At 38.4% G+C, this 17,140-nt stretch overlaps 1 long non-coding RNA gene across 2 annotated transcripts in view; it reads left to right on the top strand.

The window, feature by feature from the left end:
• Window positions 1–17,140, top strand: part of LOC116595640 — a 63,452-nt gene that overhangs the window by 13,171 nt on the left and 33,141 nt on the right. For both annotated transcript variants that reach the window (XR_004287788.1, XR_004287787.1), the window contains exon 2: window positions 1,696–1,862. This is a non-coding gene — a long non-coding RNA (uncharacterized LOC116595640). The remainder of the gene's footprint in view (window positions 1–1,695; window positions 1,863–17,140) is intronic.

Here is a 17,140-nt window from a genome sequence, read left to right as displayed (position 1 = left end):
TATTTATTTATTTGACAGACAGAGATCACAAGTAGGCAGAGAGGCAGGCAGAGAGAGAGAGGGAAGCAGACACCCTGCTGAGCAGAGAGCCCGATGCGGGACTCGATCCCAGGACCCTGGGATCATGACCTGAGCCAAAGGCAGCGGCTTAACCCACTGAACCACCCAGGTGTCCCAGAGGATATCTACTTTTTAAAGGTTGGGAAGATAAAGGAGAACTCAACAAAGAATGCAGAGAAGAAAATTGAGATAGGAAAAAAACTGAGGGGGGCGGGGAGGGTATCTTGGTATTTCAGGAAGAAAAGAACAACTAATAGAATGAAGTAAGAACTGAGATTTATCCTTTAGATTTGACTGCACGGAGGTCACTGGTGATTTTGGTAAGTGCAGTTTTGATGACAGTAGGAGGAAGACCTAATTGGAGTGAGCTCAAGAGAGAAAGGAGAGTCACTAGAAATTAAGTATAGGCAGTTCTTTGGAAGAATTTTGATCACAGGAAAGGAGGTGCAAAGAGAAAGTAGCTTTGTCCTATGAACAAGGGGGGAGTTAATGAGCTCCTTGTGTCCCCCCCCCCTTTCAAGGACAGTTTAAAGCATTTTATATGACTAGGCACCTGGCTGGCTCAATAGAAAGAGCATGTGACTCTTGATCTTGGTGGTCATGAGTGTGAGCCCCATATTGGGTGTCGAGATTACTAAAAAACTAAATAAACTTCAAAAGTAATACATACATATATACATAAAACACTTGATATGACTGCTTCGTTAATGTGTCTTTATTAGCTATTACGTTGGGAGAGATTATGCTAGCTAACATCTTTATGTACAGTGAAACAATGTCATCGAAAGTCAGTAACTCACTAAAGACTATTGGATATCAGATTTTGGTTGTCTGCTTTAAGCAGTAAGATTTGTTCTTTATCTGTGAGTGTTCATATAATATACATTTATACATATATGCATATACACATTAAATATATGTACTATATAGGTATAGGTATAGTGTGTGTGTGTGTGTGTGTGTCTATGGATACAAATACACATACATATATTTGCCAAAAAAGATATTTATAGTCCCTTTCATGTAGGTTAGACTTAAAATACTCCTTGGTTCCAGAGAGAAATAGAAAAGTGGAACCAATTTTAGTGAATTTTTTTTTTCTTAGAAAGGAAGAGAGAGAAGGGGGGTGGGGGAGGAGAGGCAGAGGGAGGGAGAGAATCTTAAATGGGCTCCACACCTGACTCAGGGCTTGATCTCACAACTCTGAGATCATGGCCTGAGTGGAAATCAAGAATCAGACACTTAATCAACTGAGTCCCAGTAGGTGTTTTCTAAATTACATCATTGTATTATTGGTTAGGATTCTGCTTTTAATGGACTAGTCTCTAAAAAGGTACAGACATAAAAACTAGAGGTAGGAGGAAGGGAAGGAGGGATCCTGTGGGAGGAAGGGAGGATCATTCTCTTGTGAGGCAGGAGTTTTGGACATTTCTGCCATGTGGGCTGAATAGTATATAAGCCAGTTTTCAGAGAAAATAGTTATATGTAACATTTACCAAAAATGTACTGTCAAACTACAAGGCTCTGTGCAGAGAGGTAACCTACCGAAAGCCCTACAGCCTATAAGAAGTAGAATCAGGATTTGAACACAGGCAGTCTAGGTCAGGAACCTAAGAGTTTCTCCATCACTCTCAGCAGATAAACAGAAACCAATGGCAGCAGTACTGCTTAAAATTGCCTAAGCGGGAAGCAAAAAGGGAAGTAATCATAAAGACAGCAAACCTGGGTGCCTCCTGGGATTCAAGAGCAGGACCCGGACAAAGTCTCTGGAAGGACTGAGTTGGTGATTCATCAGCAAGCAGGTAGGATGTTCTAATTCCCAAATGGCAGACTCCATATGTACTTCAAGCGATATATGTTTTGGGCTTCTACAAATAAAATGTTTTATCTTCAATTAAGTTCTTTTCCATAAATGTGTAACAGCATATACCAGGCAAAATAACATATAAAAGCATAGCCTTCCATCAAGTGTAAGAGAAGCAGTACAGTACTGTCCTAGGTCCCCAAAGATTTGGGTTTTGTTCATTCATAAGTGCTCATGGAAACTTTTGGGAGTGATGGATATGTTTGATATATTTAATGCCTTGATTGTGGTGTTAGTTTCACAGATGTGTACATATGTCAGAACTTAATGCTTTAAATATGTGCAGTTTACTGTAAATCATTTTTACCTCACCAAAGTTGTTTAAAATGGTGACTGAGTGCCCACAGGGTTGCTGGCACCAGGCTATAGAGAGAATATATGCAGAACCCCATCCCTCAAAGGACTTTTACTCAAGTGTGGGGCCCGGGCATGGAAGCACACAAGTCACAGAGGAACAGAGAGAGGCTGTAACACAGAGAATCATGTGCTTTGCCTCTATTTCCTTATTACATCTGCTCCCCTACCTCAAAGGATATAGTAAAAATCCAATGAAAGCACTTTGTGACAAATGCTATAAAAATATAAAGGGGTTGTTTTCAAAACGGGATGATTTTTTTAAGATTTTACTTACTTATTTGACAGAACACAAGCAGGGAGAAAGACAGGCAAAGGGAGAGGGAGAAACAGGCTTTCTGCAGAGTGGGGAGCCTGATGCGGGGCTCAGTCCCAGGACCCTGGAATCATGACCTGAGCCAAAGACAGATGCGTAGCCCACTGAGCCACCCAGACACCCCAGAAACCAAGATGATTCCAGTTTAAACAACTTATTTAGAATCCTTGATGAGCCATTTTTCAAATAATGCCAATATAAAGTAATTACTAAAGGTGTTATATCTACACACAAAGTAATAAAAAATAGTCAGACTTGACTTTGCCATTATTATCATGGTAATTTCATTTGTGTGACTTTAGGTAAGTGACTTCTTCTCTAAGCCAATCTATAAAATGGAAATATTAAAATTGACCTCCAGGGTAGTTGTGAGAATTAAATGAAAGAAAATATGTTAACTGTTTAATATGGAGCAATAATGAAAAGTACACCTGATTTGAATTTTTTAAAGGAAAACTATTTATTCCTTTTGAACTAGTTCACATCTAACATTTTCTCTTTCATTAAGCTATTTGTACACATAGGGAATTTTTCATAATAAGTTTCACCCCATAACAATATCACAGTAATTCAAAATTTGTTTCTGTCTTATTGTAGTTGTAGGTTGGAGGATAGAAAAGACAATGAGTTGGATAAATTTGGTTGTCACCCTGCAGTCCTTGAGTAATTCAGTCTATTTTTATCCCACTTTGATGGCTCCAAATAATTATGGGATGATAGTTTTGCATGTCCTGTTTGAGGTTTATTTGGTCCCTTTGATTGTTGCCTTTGATAGTGGAAGAAATACTGGTAAGGTCAGTTGCGGTGAAGAAATAATGTATACTCAACTCAGGCCATAAGTTCCTCCTACTTCAGTGGCTGATCCGTAAAATGAGGTAAGGAATACAATTTTATTTTTATTTTTATTTTCTTTATTTAAATTCAATTAGCCAACATATGGTACATCATTGGTTTCAGATGTAGTATTCAGTAATTCATCAGTTGCATATAACACTGCAATTTTATTTTTAAACTTTTTTTCTATGGACTTTTTTTTAATTGAGGTATAGTTGACATACAATGTTATGTTAGTTTCAGGCATACAGCATAGTGACTTAACAATTCTATACACATTAAGCTATGCTCACTAAGGTAAGTGTAGTTACAATACAACATTATTATAATATTATTGGTGGTATTCATCATGCTGTACTTTCCATCCCCATAACTTACTTATTTTATAACTGGAAGTTTGTACCTCTTAATCCCCTTTACCCATCCCCCTAAACTCTTCCCATCTGGCAGCCACCAGATTATTCTCTGTATTTATGATTCTGTTTCTGTTTGTTCATTTGTTTTGTTTTTTAGATTCCACATAAAAGTGAAGTCATATGGTATTTGTCCTTCTCTGATTTATTTCACTTAGCATAATACTCTCTAGGTCCATCCTTCTTATCCTGAACGACAAGATTTCATTCTTTTTTTTTTAATTTTATTTATTTATTTGATAGAGATTACAAGTAGTCAGAGAGGCAGGCAGGGAGAGAAGAGGAAGCAGGCTCCCTGCTGAGCAGAGAGCCTGATGCCGGACTCGATCCCAGGACCCTGAGTCCATGACCTGAGCCGAAGGCAGAGACTTTAACCCACTGAGACACCCAGGCACCCCAATTTCATTCTTTTTTATGGCTGAGTAATATTCCATTAAATATAATCCTATATATGTATCTATATGTATTACATCTTCTTTATCCATTTATCTATTGATGGACAGTTAGGTTGCTTCAGAGTCTTTGTTCATGCTGTTTCCTCTGCCTGGAATGCCCTTCTCCTTGAATGATTAGCATCCTTTTGATTCAGGTTTTGATTTATCTCCTTTCATTTACTGGATGCCTGCTACATTCCAGGCATGTTTTGGATGCTAAGGAGAGAGCAGTGAAGCAAAGATCCCTGCCCTCAGAAACCTCCCCTAATTACCCAAATGAAGCCCTCTTCCCTGTAATATCCTCCTTCCATCCTTGTTTGTGTCCCTCACTACAGTTTGCAACTATTTTACTACTTTGCTTGTCTGCCTTCTCCCTCAACTGAAATACAAGCTCCATGATGGCTGGGGCCTCATCCATTTGCTATTGTATCCCCCATGCCTGGGATGTGGTAGGTCTCAATAGATACTAAATGAGGAATCATCAGCATCTGAAGAAATTTTACAATGACATCTGCTAAGAACTAAAGCTAAAGAAGATGTGAATTATGTTTAGTGCAGATTCAATATAGAAAATGAGTAGTTTAAAGAAATGAGTAATCTATAGCAAAGTCCTAGCTCATAATAAATGCCCATCAAGATAATATTTGAATATATAAATAAATGAATAAGTTTGAACTTATTGCCATAAGTCCCAAATGGGACATTTGTAATAACTTGAATACCGACCAATATTTTTTTTTCATCTCAGCTGATTCTATCTCATTTAATGTTCAAATTCTCGGCCAAGGAGCCAGCAAGTGCAATAATTCCCTTTAATAAACACGTAAATTTATTTTCTATGGTACTTTTTTTTTTTTTTAAAGATTTTATTTTAAGGTTATCTCTACATCCAATGTGGGGCTGGAATTTACAACCCCAAGATCAAGAGTCACATGGTCCACCAACTGAGCTAGCCAGGTGTCCCTTCTATGTTTGTTTGTTTGTTAAGTAGGCTCTACTGGGTGAGGGACACTGGGGAGGGTTTGTATTATAATGAGCACTGATATTATATGAGACTGATGAATCACAGACCTGTATCCCTGAAGCCAATAATACATTATATGTTAACTAATTTAAATTTTTTTAAAAAGTAAAAAAAAGAAGAAAGTAGGCTGTATGCTTAGTGTGGAGTCCAACTTAGGACTTGTACTCATGACCCTGAGGTCAAGACGTGAGCTGAAATCAAGAGTAGGATGCTTAACTGACTGAGCCACCCAGGCGACCTGAAAATCACCATTTTACAGCTATCTTAGTGATAACTGATTCAGACTATATTCAAGGATACTAAGGCAATTGGGCAAAAGACTCGAGCACAGAATATTCACACAATCTTACTTTTATTCCACTGATCAGGTATTAATTAATTAGCACATATAAAGATAAAGAGATAAAAGAATCATCAAAATTTTGTGGAAAACTAACCACCACGTAAGAAAAGCAATGAATTTGGGGCACCTGGGTGGCTCAGTTGGTTAAGCATCTGCCTTCAACTCAGGTCCTGATCCCAGGGTCCTGGGATTGAGTCCTGTGTCGGGCTCTCTGCTAAATGGGGAGCTTGCTTCTCCCTCTCCCTCTGCCTGCTGCTCTCCCTGCTTGTGCTCTCTCTCTTTTTCTTGCTCTGTCAAATAAGTAAAAATCTTTAAAAAAAAAAAAAAAGGCACTGAATTCAACAAATGGAACTAAACTCTCAAGAGAGTTGATAAAGCAAATGAAAGGACTCTGGGTGAAGAAACGAAATTAGTATTTTTAGTGTGTTGTGAAAGGATTCTGCAGCCACATCAAAGAGTCAGTTTGAAATCTAGGAAATTAAATTTTTGGTTTTTGAAATAAATCAATAGAAGGTTTATTAATAGAAGAGAGATGACTAAAGAATAAATTAATGAGTAGAAGGTAGAGGAGAAGGAATTCTCCTTCAGTGCATTTCAAAATAGATCTGAAAGTTTAAATATTCATATATAGAAACACTAGAAAAGAGAAAGGAGAGCATGTAGAGGAGAAAAAAAAGTAATGATAAAAGTAGATTGCTCTGAGTTTAAGAAAGATACAAGTCAGGGGCTAAGAGGATGGGCAAACAGGGTGAAGGGGAATGGGAGAAACAGGTCTCCAGTCATGGAATGAAAAAGTCTTGGTGATAAAAGGTACAGCATAGGGCATATAGTCAGTGGCATTAGAATGATGTCGTATGGTGACAGATGGTAGCTACACTTGTGGTGAGCGTAGTATAAGGTATAGACTTGTCAAATCATTCTGTTGTACTCTTGAAACTAATGTAACATTGCATGTCAAACTATTTCAGTGAAAAAAAGAAAAGCTACAAATCTTCAAATTGAAAATGTTAACCAAGATGAATGAAATAGAACCAACACCTAGACTTGTCATAGTGAAATTTTAGAAAACTAAGAATAGAGATCAAATCCTAAAAGCTTCCCAAGGGGTAAACAGGTTAAGCTTAAAGGGATGCAAATCATGGCATCAGGTTTCTCAGGTTTCTCCTACAGATCTTTGTTGAAATAATTAGTTGGGAATGTACTTTATCAAAGTGAACAATGAATCCAAGAAAAAGGAAGATGTAGGATTGTGAAAGGGAGAGTGGGTAGGCTTGAGGTACAGTGTGTTCTGAGTTACTGCTAATTACCCTGTATCCAGAACCTCCAAGGCCACATCAAATAGGACACATTCCAATCCTAGATGATACTTAGGATTTTCATCACCAAAAAGTTTCTCTTTTATAAAGATTATTAGGAATTTTGCTGGATGTAAAGGACTCTTCCAACTTAGAACGAAACTCGAATATGGCTTTACTCTATTGTTTCTTGTAGGATTAGAATTAAGGTCACGTTTGCTGTGAAAATAATTATTTGATATTGTACCCATCACTGTATTTTGCCATTTGTAAAAGTTTGCATTAAAAGGTTGTTCTTTTGGGACAACATAGGAAACGCTTTATTTCTTTTGGGTTGTTCTTTTGGGAGCCACTTTGGTGGCTCAGTGGGTTAAGCCTCTGCCTTCTGCTCAGGTCATGATCTCAGGGTCCTGGGATTGAGCCCTGTGTCAGCCTCTCTGCTCAGCGGGAAGCCTGTTTCTCCCTCTCTCTCTGCCTGCCTCTCTGCCTACTTGTGATCTCTCTCTCTGTCAATTAAATAAATAAAATCTTAAAAAAGAAAAAGGCTGTTCTTTCTTAAGAGGCATATAAAGTTGGGAACTGGTATAGCAAAGTGTTCTGTGAAGTCAGACCTATCTGGGTTTGAATTACAACTCCGTGATTTCATCTTGAGTAAAATCCTTTCTGAACCTTGGTTTATTCACGTATAACAGTCATAAGATCTCCCTCTCACGTTTGTGTAAGTATTTAAGAAGTTAAAATATGTAAAGTAGTATAGTGTGCCAAGAATTTCAATCCTCGTTGCACATTAGAATCATTGGTGGGGCTTTTAGAAACTATAGATATTCAAGCCTCGCCCCTAGAGATTTAGTTTCAGTAGGTTTCGGGTTGGTATATTTTACATTTTCAAAAACTTGAAGTGTAATTAATATGCAGTGTTATATTGGTCTCAGGTATATAATGATTTAATAATTGTATACATTCTATACATGCTCAGCGCTCATCACAATAAGTGTACTCTTAATTCTCTTTATCTATTTCACTCATTCCCCCACCAACCTCCCCTCTGGCAACCACCAGTTTGTTCTATGTATTGAAGAGTCTGTTTTTTTATCTCTTTTTTCTTTGTTTTCATAAATTCCACATATGAGTGAAGTTATATGGTATTTGTCTTTTTCTGTCTGACTTATTTCACTTAGCATAATACCCTTTAGGTCATATTGTTGCAAATGGCAAAATCTTATTCTTTTTTATGGCGAGGCAATATTCCATTTTATGTGTATACCACAACTTCTTTATTCATCTGTGGATGGATACTTGGATTCCTTCCATAACATGCCTATTGTAAATAATGCTGCAATAAACATAGGAATACTTATATCTTTTTGAATTGACGTTTTCATTTTCCTTGGGTAAATACCTAGTAGTGGAATTACTGGATCATATGGTAATTCTATTTTTAATTTTTTGAGCAATCTCCATGCCGTTTTCTATAGTGACTGCACCAATTTCATTCCCACGAACAGTGCACGAAGGGCCATTTTTTCCACATCCTTGTCAACACTTGTTATTTCTTGTCTTTTTGATTTTAGCTATTCTGAGAGGTACCAGCTGTTATCTCATTGTGGTTTTGATTTGCCTTTCCTTGGTAATTACTGATATTGAACATCTTTTCATGTGTCTGTCAGTCATTTGTATGTCTTCTTTAGAAAAAAATATTTATTGAGGTCCTCTGCCCATTTTATTAATTGGATTTTTTTGGCATTGAGTTGTAGAAGTTCTTTATATATTTTGGATGTTAACCCTTTACAGATATATCATTTGCAAATATCTTCTCCCATTCAGTAAGTTGCTTATTGTTTTGATGATGGTTTCCTTTGCTGGGCAGAAACTTCTTATTTTGATGTAGTCCCAATAGTTTAATTTTACTTTTATTTCCCTTGCTCTAAGGCCTATGTCCAAGAGACTACTGCCTATGTTTTCTTTGAGGAATTTTATGGCTTCAGGTCTCACATTTAGGTTTTTAATCCATTTGGAGTTTACTTTTTGTTTGCTAAATTTTAAAAGCTTCCTGAGTGATTTTAAAGTATTGACAAGGTTGAGAAAAATTGACAAGTACATATATGGCTCACATAAAGTAAGCACCTATAAATGGTAACTTTTTAAAAAATTGGGGAAAATGTAATAGAAAGCTTCTAGACAGAGGTGGATTTAATTTGAAGCAAATGAGGCTTATGTTTCATGACCCTTACCAAGGACAGTCTCCTCCTAAGGCTTAGAGAGATCTCTGTGACGGGAAGAGAGTAGTCAGCAGCCTAAGCCCTGTGGAGAGCTACCCTACACAGGGCCACCTGCCTGTGCTACCTAATTCTCTTTCACTTCCCTGTTTATGTTTCTTCCAACTGCAGAAGGAACTTTTTTTTTTTTTTTAAGATTTTATTTATTTATGTGACACAGAGAGAATGAGAGCACAAGCAGGAAGAGTGGCAGAGAGAGAGAGAAGCAGGTTCCCCACTGCTCAGGGAGCCTGATGCGGGGCTTGATCCCAGGACCCTGGAATCATTACTGAGCCTAAGGCAGGCAGACAGACTCTTAACCAACTGAGCCAATGAAGCACCCAGAAGGAACATTAGACAATAAGAATTAGCAATATTTCAGAACAAGGATAAAAATTATGTCTGTGGTAAGACCTCAGTATACCCCACAAATAGGTAATTCTTGTTACTCTATTTTACTAGTGTTTAAACCAGCACCCAGAGATGATATGATCTGCCTCAAGTCCCAAATCAGCAAATAGTAGCAGTAGCAGCCGCACAGTAATAGTATCTGTGAGTCTTGTCTTACAGCCCTGTGCCTAAGTACACAAATATATCTCTTGAGTGACTGTGCAGGTCTGTGCTGGCTAATCATGCATAAACTCCAGAGGATGGTATCATTGACCTTTCAAAATTTGCCCCATTCCTTGAGTAATTGATATGTCTTCATGCCTTTCTAGCTTGTGACCTCAAAACAAGGCCATGTGCCTTAATATCCAGACCACAGCTCTGAGCCCAGGGAGCTGAGGAGTCTGTTCCTTTGCTGAATTTATATGCTCCTCCCCACCTCCCCCAAATCCAAGTAGTGCGTAGGAGCGCTTGTCATCTCCATCAGTCCCTCGCTTCCAAAGTGGCTTTCTCTAAGGCCCTGGGAGAAGCCCTCGCAGTACATTCAAATGAGTGTGTGTTTTTTAGAAGTTTTATTTTAATTGCAATAATTTCAGACTTCTGTCTATTTCTACTACGACTTTTGCTCCTTTATTCTCTCCCTGTCTGGGGTAGTATTGGAGTGGCTGTGGGCCTTTTTATAGGATCTGGCTAAGAGGAGAGTGAATACTATATATGTCGTACCTCCTTTTTTTTCTTTTCTTTTTTTTTACAGAACAAGTTAACTTGGAAATATGCTGTTTTTTACACCTTTAATGTCAGATATTGACATACAATAGAGGGCTTATATTTAAAGTGTATAATTTGATATGTTTTGACTCATGTATAGCCTGAGAAACCATCACCAAATCAAGATGATGAACAGACCCATCAACCTTAAAAGGTTTCCTCATGCCTCTTTCTAATTCCTCCCCCTTGTTCTCACTCCCATCCTTAACCACTGGTTTCTGTCAGTTTAGTTCGCATTTTCTATAACTTTCTATAAATAGAATCATATAGTATACTCCTTTTTTCTGGCTTTGTTTGCTCAACATAGTTATTTTGGGATTCATGCATGCTGTGTGTATCAATAGTTTGTTCCTTTTTATTACTGTTATATTCCATTTTATGAATATGCTGAAATTTCCTTTTCCATTCTACTGTTGAGACATTTGGATTTTTTCTAGTGTAGGGGTAATTACAAATCTGTGAAAATTTGAATATAATTCTTTGTACCTTCCTCTCTCTTGGTTAATACCTGGAAGGAGAATGGCTGGGTCCGATGGTGGTTTTATAGTTAATTTTTAAGAAATTGCTAAGTCTTCCAAAGTGATTATATCATTTTGCATTCCCACTAGCAATGTATGGAAGTTCTAGTTGATCTGTATTCTTGCTGATTCTTAGTATGGTCAGTCTTATATTTTAGCCATTCTAATAAGGGTAGCAGAATTTCACCGTGATTTTAATTGATATTTCCCTAATAGTTAATGATGTAGATTTTCATTGTGTTTGACATCTTTATATTTTCTCAGTGAAGTGTCTTTTCAGATATTTTCACACTTCAAAATTTTTTTGTGGTGTTTGTTTCCTTATTATTGAGTTTTGAGAGTTCTTTATATATTCTGAATATTCCCAGATGTGGTCAGGCTCCATATGGCCAAAATGAAGCAATCAGTATGGATGACAGAGTATTTCCAAAGCTGATTACTGTGTCTTGAATAATGCCACTGTGGGACACCCCCTACCTACCATAACCTGCAATGTAGTTCATGCAGCACTGGGCCAAAATACCCAATGTGGGAAAAATACTCCCTGTGTTTTTCCTCTACTCTCACACTACTGCCACACTTCACTTCACTTCAGACATCAGATGTGTGGATTTCCCACACATCAGGCAATTCTCTGACACCAGCTGGGTGTTCCACAACTTAACTCAATTCTGACACTATCTACTTGGAGTTAATATCAGATCCCGCATGTTAAGGTTTCAGTCCCACAAGATTGCCTACCCCCACTTCGGATGCCGATCTCAAGTCCCAAGTGGTCATCTGTACTTTTGACTGACCATCTGTAAATCTCATGTCACACTCCTTGGGTTTGATAATTTGCTACAGTGACTCACAGAACTCAGGAAAAAGCTAAATTACCTTTACCAGTTTATTATAAAAAGCTATGATAAAGGATACAAAGTGGCATCAGATGGAAGAGATGCCTAAGGCAAGCTATAGGGAGTAGGGCTCAGAGCTTTCAAGTCCTTGCCAGGTGCCACCCTCCCCAGAACCTCCATCCTCCATCCGCAGTGTGTTCAGCAAGCTGGAAAATCCCTGGAACTCATACTTTTGGTTTTATGGAGGTACCATCACGCATGGATGGTTAATCAACACCTCAATTTTTAGCCTCCTCTTCCTGGAGTGTAAGGGATGCAACTGAAAGTTCTAAGTTTCTAACCATGGCATGGTCTTTCTGGTGACCAGCCCCCACCTGGAGCCCACCAATCACTGACTCATGAGTACAAAAGATACTCTATCACTTAGGAAATTACAAGGGTTTTTAGTAGCTCTGTGCTAGGAACTGGGGACAGAGGTCGATATATACATTTTCTATTATTTCACATACTCCAAGTCCTTTTCACAGCTTTTCTTCTGGCATAGGGGAAAGAGAAGTTCAGACATGCAGGATATCCTGCCTATTGTGTAGTCTTAAAATCTCCCATTAACAAATACCTTAATAAAAATACCAATGTGTCTTGCAAAAACAAATACCTCTTGCAAGAACCATCACTTTTAGGGACATTCCAGTCTACATAAGCATTTAGAAAAACAACGGAGAAGAACAGCTCTCTTACTCTGAAAGCATGTAGTCCTGCTAATAATACTCCCAATTTGTATCCCTAAATGAAAGGCTTAACATTTTAAGTTTTCAAATGCTTTACAACAGCCTGCACATGTCTTCACAGTTGTCTTCAAGAGCAGCTGATGGATTCCTGTTTGTCGTTTACATTTTGCAGGTTACATTTTCATCTCTACTTCTAGAGACAGAATATTTGTAATAAATATCACCTCTTCCATTTCTCAAAACATTGAACTTCCTTATCCACTTGACACTGAAATGCCTGTAAACATGTGTGTGTACATGTACACAAATGTATATACTACTTTATATATATGTATATGAGTTGTGAATGTTCCATATAGAAAAGTATATAGGGGCACCTGGGTGGCTCAGTGGGTTAAAGCCTCTGCCTTCTGCTCAGGTCATGATCTCAGGGTGCTGGGATTGAGCCCCGCATCGGCCTCCCTGCTCAGCAGGGAGCCTGCTTCCCTTCCTCTCTCTGCCTGCCTCTCTGCCTACTTGTGATCTTTCTCTGTCAAATGAATGAAATCTTTAAAAAAAAAAAAAAAAAAGTATGTTATTTGCAACTTTCCCTTCTAAAGAACTTCTGTTGGGAAGTCTCTGGATCAATGAACAAGTATTTTGGAGGATTCTAATGGTCCTAAATGTGTGAGCTGGTATCTAGCCATTTTGAAACACTGATAGAGGAGTAAGGGAGTTACCCTAAATGGGGCCAAGCTGTGGGTGGCAGAATATTCTTTCCATCCTAAACTTTTCCTTGCTGCTATAACCTTTACCTGTGCAAAAACAAAGGTTTTACAGAGGGACATAGAATAGGAACATTTACTGCAGAATTTTTGAAAGACTTTGGAAACTAAACCAAGTCAACCAAAGGAACTTTTAAAATCCCAGCTGTTTGCAGAACATTTATTATAGGATCAAAAAGCATTATACCCCTCAACATTCTCTGACTACCTTGTCATATTCAATATAGCACTGTCATCATCTTCGTCATCATTATCACATAAGCGTTGGTTTTGTTTTTTAGTATTGGCCAGTTACCGAACTACATGCTTTATACATTTATCTTTCAGTAACTTGGAACAGCCCTATGTGTTAGATATTATTATCCCTTTTCACAGATTAAAAAGCAGAAGCATGGAGAAATTAATTTCCCTGCAGTCACAAACTAATGAGTGAAGTTAAAAATCAAACACAGATCCATTTAAACAGAGTCATGCTCATAATAAGCTTACCATACTCACCCCTTCACTCAATAATTGATCTTTGTAGAAGCAGATTTGCCATGAACTAGTGAAGCTTAAGTTCAGACCCATGAGTTGTACAAACCCCTTCCAAAGCCTTGGGCATGGGGGTCCCTAATGATGTGTCCACATGGCCATGTGCCTTTGTAAAACAAGCTATTGGTTAAGATGCTTTTCCTTCCATTCAGCTCCTCCTCCATCACACTTTCCCTTACATCAGAGGGCATTGGAATTTGCTGTGGACATTCTAATACTGAACTGGAGATTTGGGGATACATTTAGTTTGGGTTTTGTGTGATATTTTATGTAGTTCACAATCACTTATGTACAGTCAAACAGTTGCTATCTATGTCGGTATAGGAATGGCTTTTAGTAATATTCTAATCACTGATGGTGCCAACTCACAGGGTGTTATGACATTTATTTTTTTTTTAAAGATTTTATTTATTTATTTGAGAGAGATTTATTGAGAGAGAGATCACAAGCAGGCAGAGAGGCAGGCAGAGAGAGAGGAGGAAGCAGGCTTCCTGCTGAGCAGAGAGCCCGATGCGGGGCTCGATCCCAGGACTCCGAGTTCATGACCTGAGCCGAAGGCAGCGGCTTAACCCGCTGAGCCACCCAGGCGCCCCGTGTTATGACATTTAAACTAAAAGAGTTAACTAGCAGTGAGGGAACCAAAGAAAATGGAATTAGAATGAAAATTATATTTTTGACATCTTAAACTAGTATAAGAATTCATAAATCTTAAAATTAAGCTCCTTACTATTAGAATTAACTGATTAAACCATTAATGAAGTTGCGTACAGTATAATCTCTCATACATTTTAGAGAGATTTTTATTAAGTGGTTTATATAAATGAGCATCATTTTTCTGAGTAATGTGCTTATAAGAAGCAGCTCATTCCCCGGGTGGTGCCTGATGAAGCATAAATTTGATGAGAAAGAACCCTGGCATATGATCATATGTGATGTGTGATGAATTTGTAACATTGGCCCTCCCAGTTTAAACTGTCAGATGAGCAGTGAGAAACCTGTCTGGCACATATTTAAGGAGGCATTTGTCAAACGAATGAGCAAATGAATGAGTGAATGAATCATTAAATTTGTAGGGTTTACATATCATTTGATTTACATGATCAAGACCCCCTGGTTCAGAGAGGCTGAGTGTGATTTACTTACTAACATTCAGTGGTAGGGTGAGATAAGGACTCAGGTTTCCTAACTCTCAATCCTATGTTCTTTTTTTTTTTTTTTTTTTTTTTTTTTTAAGATTTTACTTATTCATTAGAGAGAGAGCACAGGTGGAAGGGAGAGGGAGAAGTGGGTTCCCCACTGAGCAGGGACCAGATGCACCCGATCCCAGGACCTGGAGATCATGACCTGAGCCGAAGGCAGATGCTTAATAACTGAGCCACCCAGGCACTCCTCAATTTTTTGTTCTTTAATAAGATTTCAGATTGTGAAAATTTTCTAGAAGGCTTTAAAAAATCTCTACTAATTCCAACAACTAAAAGTACCTCTTTTATATCCTAGAGATATTATTGTCCTATGGAAAAGAATTCTTCCTTAGAAAATACAAGAAGGTAGTGGTTATTTTAAATATTCCCTCATGTTATCTGACCTGGTTTTGATAGATAAATGCCCAAAGAGTCTTGGGGGGCCATTTTATTTTATTTTATTTTAAAGATTTTATTTATTTGAGAGAGAGTACAAGCAGGGGGAGTGGCAGGTAGAAGGAGAGGGAGAAGCGGGCTCCCCAGGGAGCCTGACACAGGGCTCAATCCCAGGACCCTGGGATCATGATCTAATCTAAAGGCAGACGTTTAACTGACTGAGCCACCCAGGTGCCCCCTTTTACTTTATTTTATTTTATTTTATTTTTAAAAATGGGGGGCCCTTTAGATCAAGGGTTTTCAAACTGAGGGTCTTAACCTATTAGTGGTTAGTGAAATCAATTTAGGGGCTGAATTTTTTCACTAGAATAAAGAAGAAAATTCAGATTGTATTGCCACATGTTAAGAGACTAGTATAGAGACTAGTTTGTAAGCAACCGGTCACAATATAATTTTGTTTGTTTTGTTTTGTTTACTGTGGATCACGGTCAAAATTGAAAACTAGGAGTGGTGACCCGAGTGCCTAGAACAGAGTAAGAATGTAACATCAGTGAGTCACCTGGGTGGCTCAGTTGGTTAAGTGTCTCTCTTTAGCTCAGGTCATAATCCCAGGGTCCTGGGATCAAGTCCTGATTAGGGCTCCTTGCTCAGCCGAGAGCCTGCTTCTCCCTCTGTCTGCCACTCCCCCTGCTTGTGCTCTCTCACAAATAAATAAATTTTCTTTCTTTCTTTCTTTCTTTTTTTTTTTTTTAAGATTACTTATTTATTATTTGAAAGAGAATGAGATCACAAGCAGGCGGGTTGGGGAAGGGAGAAGCAAACTCACCGGTGAGCAGGAAGCCCAATGCAGGACTCCATCCCAGGATCCTGAGATCATGATCTGGGATCATAACCTGAGCTGAAAGCAGACACGTCACTAACTGAGCCACTCAGGCTCCCCAATCTGACAAATAAATAAATTTTAAAATCCTAAAATATATATATATAACATCAGCATAATATGTATTTGGGGGGAATAGGCCTGGGGACATAAATTTAATTATTTGGGGTTGAAGAGAAGAGGAGGGAGGAAGACTGCCATAGTTAGGCCATCCCTTAAGCTCAGAGCCCTTGGGGTATGGCTGGAGGTCAAGGCCTGGAGGTCTTTACATAATTGGTTGGAGACTTAGGACCCTGGGAAGTCTCTCACTGAGTCCAGATTCAGCCTGAGCTTGGGCCTCTAATGGAATCTGATATGGACAGGTTTGCAAGAGGCCTGTTTGGAGCAGAGATCTTACTGTGCTTGGGGGACAATCAAGGTTGTTGACTTTAAAGTTGGTTGAGCTCCAGTTATAAGTATAGTTGGGGGACTGCGTGGCTCAGTCAGTTAGGTGTTTGCCTTCAGCTCAGGTCACGATCTCAGGGTCCTGGGATCAAGTCCCATGTCAGGCCCCTTACTCAGCAAGGAGTCTGCTTCTCCCTTTCCCTCTGGCCTTCCCCACTACTTGTGCTCACTTGCTCTCTCTTTCTCTCCCTCTGTCTGAAATAAATCTTTAGAAGAAAAAAAAAAAAAGCACTGTTGGTTTTATTCAGTGCTAGATTCTGAAGGAGTGGCATTAAGGGTTGTGTCTACGGATTTGTGGAGGATTCTATAGGCAATGGAGTGGAGGTAGGCAAGGATGATGCAATGGGTTTAGGAAGTTATCACTATTACCTATTTTTCTTCAGACTGCTTACTTAGTACACAGAACAGTTATATATTTAAAATATTGTGCTTTTGAGAATAATATCCAAGTAGAAAAATGATTATAGAAATGCTATACCCGCCTTTTCATTAGCATATTCCTAGTGAAA

The sequence above is a fragment of the Mustela erminea genome, chromosome 7 (genome assembly GCF_009829155.1).
Source record: "Mustela erminea isolate mMusErm1 chromosome 7, mMusErm1.Pri, whole genome shotgun sequence".
In the NCBI taxonomy this organism is placed as follows: domain Eukaryota; kingdom Metazoa; phylum Chordata; class Mammalia; order Carnivora; family Mustelidae; genus Mustela; species Mustela erminea.
The sequence above is the reverse complement of the archived record's forward strand: the minus strand, read 5'-3'. Positions and strand labels throughout refer to the sequence as shown.